Below are 7,069 nucleotides of genomic sequence, written 5' to 3' on the forward strand. Positions count from 1 at the left end.
AAAAATAAATTAGAGAGCTCTTGTTTGGGCTTGTACATGTGTTATTTTCTTGGTCCTTTCAATGGCGGTATTGAATCTGATGAGTGTAACTATTTCCTTAACGTTTTGGGGGACCTTTTGCCAAGTCTGCAAAATGTAATGAATTTCCCTTTGCTACAGCCTCTGTGGTTTTTTTAATAAATGCAGTATCACTGCAGTGCAGATGTTAGGAAGAGGGATGAAGAGGGGCAACCCCTGAGTCTGGGTAACTGCTTTAACAGAAGGTTGGGGGACAAAGCGCTGCCGGGCTGTTGTTAGTGTCCTGCCACAAGAGAAGCTGAGCCCAGCACTTTTTGGAAAGTGACTGTTTGGAGCTGCCAATAAGTTGCAAGTTTTTGTTGTGTAAGGGAACAGTTGTCCAAATAAGCCAGGACCTGCCGCCTGCTCGGCTCTCAGCATCTGCCAGGGAGAAACGACAACATGGGAGCCGAGTGTGCGATCAGGCACAAAGGGGAGTTGTCTGAGCTACTATTTCCCCTCAAGTATCTCTTTTTATTGTCTCTTGATGTAAAAAATTCACAGGAACCCTGTTATGATTTCTCAAGTGAGGAAATAAAAGCAGTTTTAATGCAGTATCTATAACTGAATGTCCATCAAGCAAATTTCATAACTGATTTGGGGATAGAAACTGCATTATTTCTTCCAGGTTCCAGCTGCGATGTGCCATAATGTTTTGAGAGTCAGGACTGAAAACAATTACCTTGTCTCCTCCTGAATATAATATTTGTCGCAAAAGGGCTGGAAAGCATTTTTCCTGTTACCAGTCTGCGTAACACAGGTTCAGGATTGAATTAACGAGAATTGTGTGTAATGTTTTTGTTCTATAGCTGCAGAATTACATATTAGAAGTTTGCATAGAGCTTTGTTGCTTCTCTGGTTTATTCCAGTCGACAAGGAAGAAATAGTTTGAAGGTGTTTAGAAGAAGAGGAAGAGAGGTTATCAGACACATTTTAAAGAAGAGCTTGCTTGCTGGTAAATCTTCACCCAGTCTTAGGTACATGCATTCATGTCTTTACCCAGTCTTGATATATACATTCAGATCAGAGAAACAGCTATTGACTCATCTTCTAGCAAGTATTATTAAATGTGAGGTGAATGTAGGAAGGATAATACCTTTCTTAAAAATGCACTAGCATGTATGGACTTGAGGTGAGCTGGTTTGAACATGCACTTTCTCCAAGCAAAAGGTTATGGTGTAAAACTAAAGGGTTAATCACTGTCATATACTAGGAAACATAGATACTGATTCCATCTGTTTTATTAACAAGCTTTTTTCTTTCTTTCAAGTAGGAAAATCTAAGTCCTTTAGCAAGAAAATAAATTAGAGAATACATTTCAGGATCAGTGGTGTATTTTGCACAGTGCATGTTACTGTAAGGGCTACAGCCCTGACCAGACATCTCCAGACATCAAACTGCTGAATCTCTCTGATGTACTGTTTGATGCACATATTGATGTGCAGTCTGACTACTTGTCTCTGATGTGCAATTTCCCTTTCCTAAATTAAATAATTTAAAAGCTACCGAAAAGCTATTCCCATTACCTCTGATGTTTGCTAATGTCTTAAGAGTCTGTTCATAATAAATCTTAAACAAATTACAGACATTTTATGACTGCTGCCCACAAAGAATGTCCTGGCATTATCTGTGAATTCTATGTTTGCTGAATCCTGCATGTAACCCATGAGCATCTGATGGCCTGGAGAATCTGAGAGAACCCACGTGTTTGTTGTTCTATGTCTGTTAGAAAGGTGGAAAGAAATTAATGTCAGCTGGGTCTGAACAGACCGATAGCATCCAGAGGTACTGCTGGCCAATCTTTGAGATAAAGCCATTTGAGTTTATTACAGTACTTTCTGCAAGTTCAGAAGGTTTGGGTGCTGTGTCGTTATTTTTAAAGAAAAAATACTACATCTGTGAAGTGGACTAATTTTATTGCTTTACATCGGGTCTGAGATAATTGACCTATAATATATCCGAAATTTGAAAAGATGGGGTTTTTTTTTAGATTTTCCAACTTTGAAATTAAAAAGTTTTTTTCTTTTTATGTGCTAAACAGTCATATATTGTTTGCTAACACAGGGTAAGTACCTCTTTCAAAGAGTAAACATTTGTTTGCTGTATCATCAAACCCCTTATTTCAGTTATGGTATACAAGTACTCCTGGCCTTCATTTCCTTCTGGCATTTCTCTGGTGCTTTCACCATGGCAACTGGAAGCTTCAAAAACACTGGGGGGGCTGGAAGCAATGGTTGCATAGTTATGCTGTGTGAAGACTGAACAGTCTCAGTTCAGCATTGAGGAGCTCTGTGAACTTACCGAAGGGAGAAATGCCCTGCAGCCCTCCCAGAGAGGCCACGGAAGGCGTCAGGTGTTTCTGTGGGCAGGCAGCAGTGGCATGCTGCTTCCAGTGAAGTGAGACCATGTGAAAGAATTGTCTAACCAGCAGGAAAACTAACTACAGTCTTTAGCTAACAGGACAGTGTGTGTAACCCAAAAGGAAATTAGGATCACTCCTTAAACTGCATTGAGGAGTACCTTACATCCACTTTACATCACTGTATTTGAAGAAGAGCCACAGGTCAGGGTGGAAATGGGAGAGGACGCGTTCTTATACATAAGATATACTGTTATATGAGATATATTTAATTATTTTTATTGATGTAAGAAAAAGTTGGAGTACTCAAATTTGTGTATTAACTATAAGTTGAACAGTTGAAATATATAAACATAAAAATCCTTGGTTATTGGAATTTAAATGCCCAGTTTATGTTTTGAATTTACCAGTGAAAGTTTTGTGTGGCTTGTCGAGACCCATTGAATGTGCACTTGCTATTTTTACATATGAAACACGGTTACTTGGAGCTTGTTTGGTTTTAAGTTGAGCACTTTGCTGGCAGGATCTCATCATGCTTTGCTTTAATTTCATGTTGTATATAGAGAGCATCTACCAATCCTTCATGGTTCTGCAGGGTGTTCAGGGCAATTCTAGCTTGGCACTACTGTAACATGAGGGCATTGGTTCAGGTTTAGCCATCCCGATTGCAAAATCAGTTCTTTTTGTGCTGAGGTTAAAAATGTACTTCTCCCCTGTGCCTCCCTTCCTTCCTTGTACATGTACACACACCCCTGCCTACCCATGCTAGCTGGTCTTGCCCAAAAAAGTGGGGAGATAACAGTCCAGCTTAGCAACTTGTCTATTCAGAGGTCTGCCTTAGCAGGCAGGATTTTTCCTCAATAACAAGCAAACCCACCCACACTTGATGATGATTTTTTTTTTTCATGGCTGTGTTATTTTCAAACCATCAGGACAGGGATGAAGGATGGTTTGATTTATTTTTTCCCCCAATTTCTGCAGTTGTCTAGCTTGCTTCATTTTGTATCAAGTGAACATCCAGTATCTTTGCAACACCACTCACTTTTGGGGCAATTTATTTTCTCTAAAATATCAAAGTCCTTTCAGTTCCTCCCAAGTTTCAGCTTCTGCTGCTCTTTCCCCACAAGTTCAAAAGCCTTTTGGATCTTTCAAGAGCATCACCCTTTGGTCTTAAAGGGCTCACAACTTTGTACATCCCCTGGGACCTCCTTGCTGGGCAGGCCTCTCGCACTGCAGCTCCTTCTTTGATCTTCTCTGCCATCTTCCTGCTGGGGAGTCATGACTCTCCTCTCGTCACAATAGCTTATTTAATTGCATGCTTTCATCATACAAACTGTGCAGCATTTCGTTCACCAGGGGAGATAAGCTCAACTTGGCATGTCATTTAAGACATGCCACAAAACGTCCCTTAAAGATCCCCTGTGAGCCGTGACAATACCCTGCTGAGCCTGGAGCAGACCAGGTGGCCTGGGCAAGTTCAGCATTTTAAGTGAGGAGGAAATTATGCTCAGGGTAATGGTGTCTTAAATCAAGGCCATCCACTAGATTTCTGAGAGGGAACCAAGAAATCCTATTGCCTAACTTCCATTTCTATAGCTGTGACAGTGCGCGGTCAATTCATATCCATCTGCACCACAAGAGCAATTGTGAGTTTTTCCCCTTTTTGTTACATTAAAAATTAGTTACTTTGCACTCCTCTCATTTCCATATTGGTGCTTTCCATTTAGTTAAAATCGTGATATAAATGCCAACAGTTTTCAAATGAATCCTTGCCCCCCTGTCTCATCCATATTTCTAATCTTTCTGCTGGTTGTTAACTGCTTGGGTTTGGGGTTTTGTTGTCTTGGCAGGTGTCTACAAATTCTGTTGTACTTTTGGTACTGTGTCCTTTAGATTACTCAGATCATTAAACATTCAGATCCATCCTCTTTGCCTGATGACTTTCCTATGATTCTATATGTATTTGAAGTTATTAATTGTGAATAACACTCTGATCTGGATTAATTCCCTAGGTAAGTGATAAGGTGATCTAAAATACAACACATTGTAACAAAATCCACCATTTTTCTTTCATTCACTAGTCTTGTAAATTCTGTCCAATGAAGGCATCAAATCTGTCTGGTGAGAGCAGTACAGATAATGAATAATAACTGAAAGGACAAGCTCAAGACAGGTGCATCCCCATGAGCAGGAAATCAAGGGGGCAGGAGACCTGCATGGATGAGTAAGGAGCTTCTGGCAAACTTCAAACAGAAAAAGGAAAATTACAGGTTGTGGAAAAAGAGACAGGTCACTTCAGAGGAATATAAGGATGGGATCAGAACATGCAGGGAGGTGACAAGGAAGGCTAAGGTCCGACTGGAATGAAATCTGGCAAGGGAGGTCAAGAACAACAAGAATGGCTTCTTCAAGTACATTAGCAGGAAAAGGATGACTAGGGAAAATGCAGGCCTGCTGCTTGAATGAGGTGAGTGCCCTGGTGGCGAAGGACACAGAAAAGGCAGAGTTACTTAGATGCCACCTTTGCTTCAGTTTTCACTGCCAAGGCTGGCCCTCCAGTTTACTAGGCCATGGAGGCAAGAGAAGAAGTCTAGAGAAAGGAAGACTTTCCCTTGGTCAAGGAGGTTCATGTTAGAGATCACTTAAGCAAACCTAATACCCACAAATCCATGGGCTCCGATGGGATGCACCCCCGAGTGCTGAGGGAGATGGCAGATGTTATTGCCAAGCCACTCTCCATCATCTTTGGAAGGTCATGGAGGACAGGAGAGGTGCCTGAGGACTGAAAGAAAGCCAGTGTCACTCCAGTCTTCAAAAGGTAAGAAGGAGGACCCAGGAAACTACAGGCTGGTCAGCCTTCCCTCCATCCCTGGATAGGTGATGGAACAGCTCATGCTGTAGGTCATCTCAAAGCACGTGGAGGAAAAGAAGGTTATCAGGAGTAGTCAGCATGGATATACCAAGGGGAGATCATGCCTGACCAACCTGATAGCCTTCTGTGATGGAATGAACGACTGGCTGGGTCGACAAGGGGAGACTGGTGGACGTTGTCTACCTTGACATCAGCAAGGTTTTTGACATGGTCTCCCACAACATCATGTGTAAACTCAGGAAGTGCGGACTAGATGAGGACCGTGAGGTGGATTGAGAACTGGCTGAATGGCAGAGCTCAGAGTTGTGACCAGCGGTGCAGAGTCCAGCTGGCGATCTGTAGCCAGTGGTGTTCCCCAGGGGTCAGCACTGGGTCCAGTCCTGGTGAACTCGGTTATCAATGTCCTGGATGAACAGACTAGGCGTACTTTTGGCAAGTTTGCTGATGAAACAAAACTGGGAGAAGGCAGCTGTGCTGCCAGTCAGCAAGATCTGGACAGGCTGGAGGGCTGGGCGGAGAGGAACTCTTACCCATGTCTACAAATATCTTAAGGGCGAGTGTCAGAGGACGGGGCCAGGCTCTTTTCAGTTGTGCCCAGCGACAGGACAAGGGGCAACGGGCACAAACTGCAGCACAGGCAGCTCCAGCTGAACAAGGGGAAGAACTTCTTTACCTTGAGGGTGACAGAGCACTGGCCCAGGCTGCCCAGAGAGGCTGTGGGGTCTCCTCTGGAGACATTCAACACCTGCCTGGATGCAACTCTGTGCAACCTGCTCTGGGAGAACCTGCTTTAGCAGGGGGGTGGACTAGATGATCTCCAGAGGTCCCTTCCAACCCTGATCGTTCTGTGAATCTGTGATTTAGCTGTATTCATTTTTAAGGCTTTTTTTTTTTTTAAGGCTTTTGGTTGGTTGGGTTTGGCTGTTCAATAATCCTTTGGTTTAGTACGCTCTTTTAACAGTGCCTGGAAAATCCTGGAAGGTCATGACTGCTAACTTTCATCCCTGGCTGCAGAGGCACATACATCCAGAATGCCCTGCAAGACCTCTGCCTGTCATCTGTCCTGGTGCATCACCGCCAAATGTGCTTCCACCCTCCCTACTCCTGCCCTTACTGAAAAAGTTAATTATGCTTGGAAATCTGTTAGAACCCTGACAAACTGTAATTTGATTAAATTTCAGCAGTTATATTACATCTAGCAAGATGCATAGTATGACTTTATTCCACAAGAACATGAGGGAGGGACACAGACCCTCCATTCATGGCAGCAGTTTTGTGAGGGTGGGACGACAGCTGGCACTGGGACTTGGGGAGCTGGGTGTGCTGAAGGAAAGGTGTGCTTTGCAAAGGAGTTCAGTGCTTCAGGTTTTGCTTTAATCATAGGGTATCTCTAGGCTGTTTATCGCAGGAGTAAACACACCAGCTCACGGAGGGAAGCTAGTGTGTACCAGGTTAGAGGAGCCGGAAAAACCAGCGCAGGCTGAGCTCGGTGTGGGGACCTGCTTGCTGCTGATTGAGTCACTGCATCCAGCCCAGATAGCCACACGCTTCACTGCAACTGAAGAGATTATTATAACTTTACCTAATTCCCCCTATGTATTACTAAGCCCATTTCTTTCTATCTTAACACAAAAGCTTCCCCCTACACGCACCCTGGGTTGTTTTTTTTCCCCATGGTGTTAACAAACGCTTTTTGTGACTTATCTTCTCCCCACCAGCCTTTACTCGCTGGCGGGTTTTTTTGTGGCCGACTCCACCCTTTTCCACTTAGTGCACCGGTT

The sequence above is a fragment of the Falco punctatus genome (genome assembly GCF_963210335.1).
Source record: "Falco punctatus genome assembly, chromosome: 9".
NCBI lineage: Eukaryota > Metazoa > Chordata > Aves > Falconiformes > Falconidae > Falco > Falco punctatus.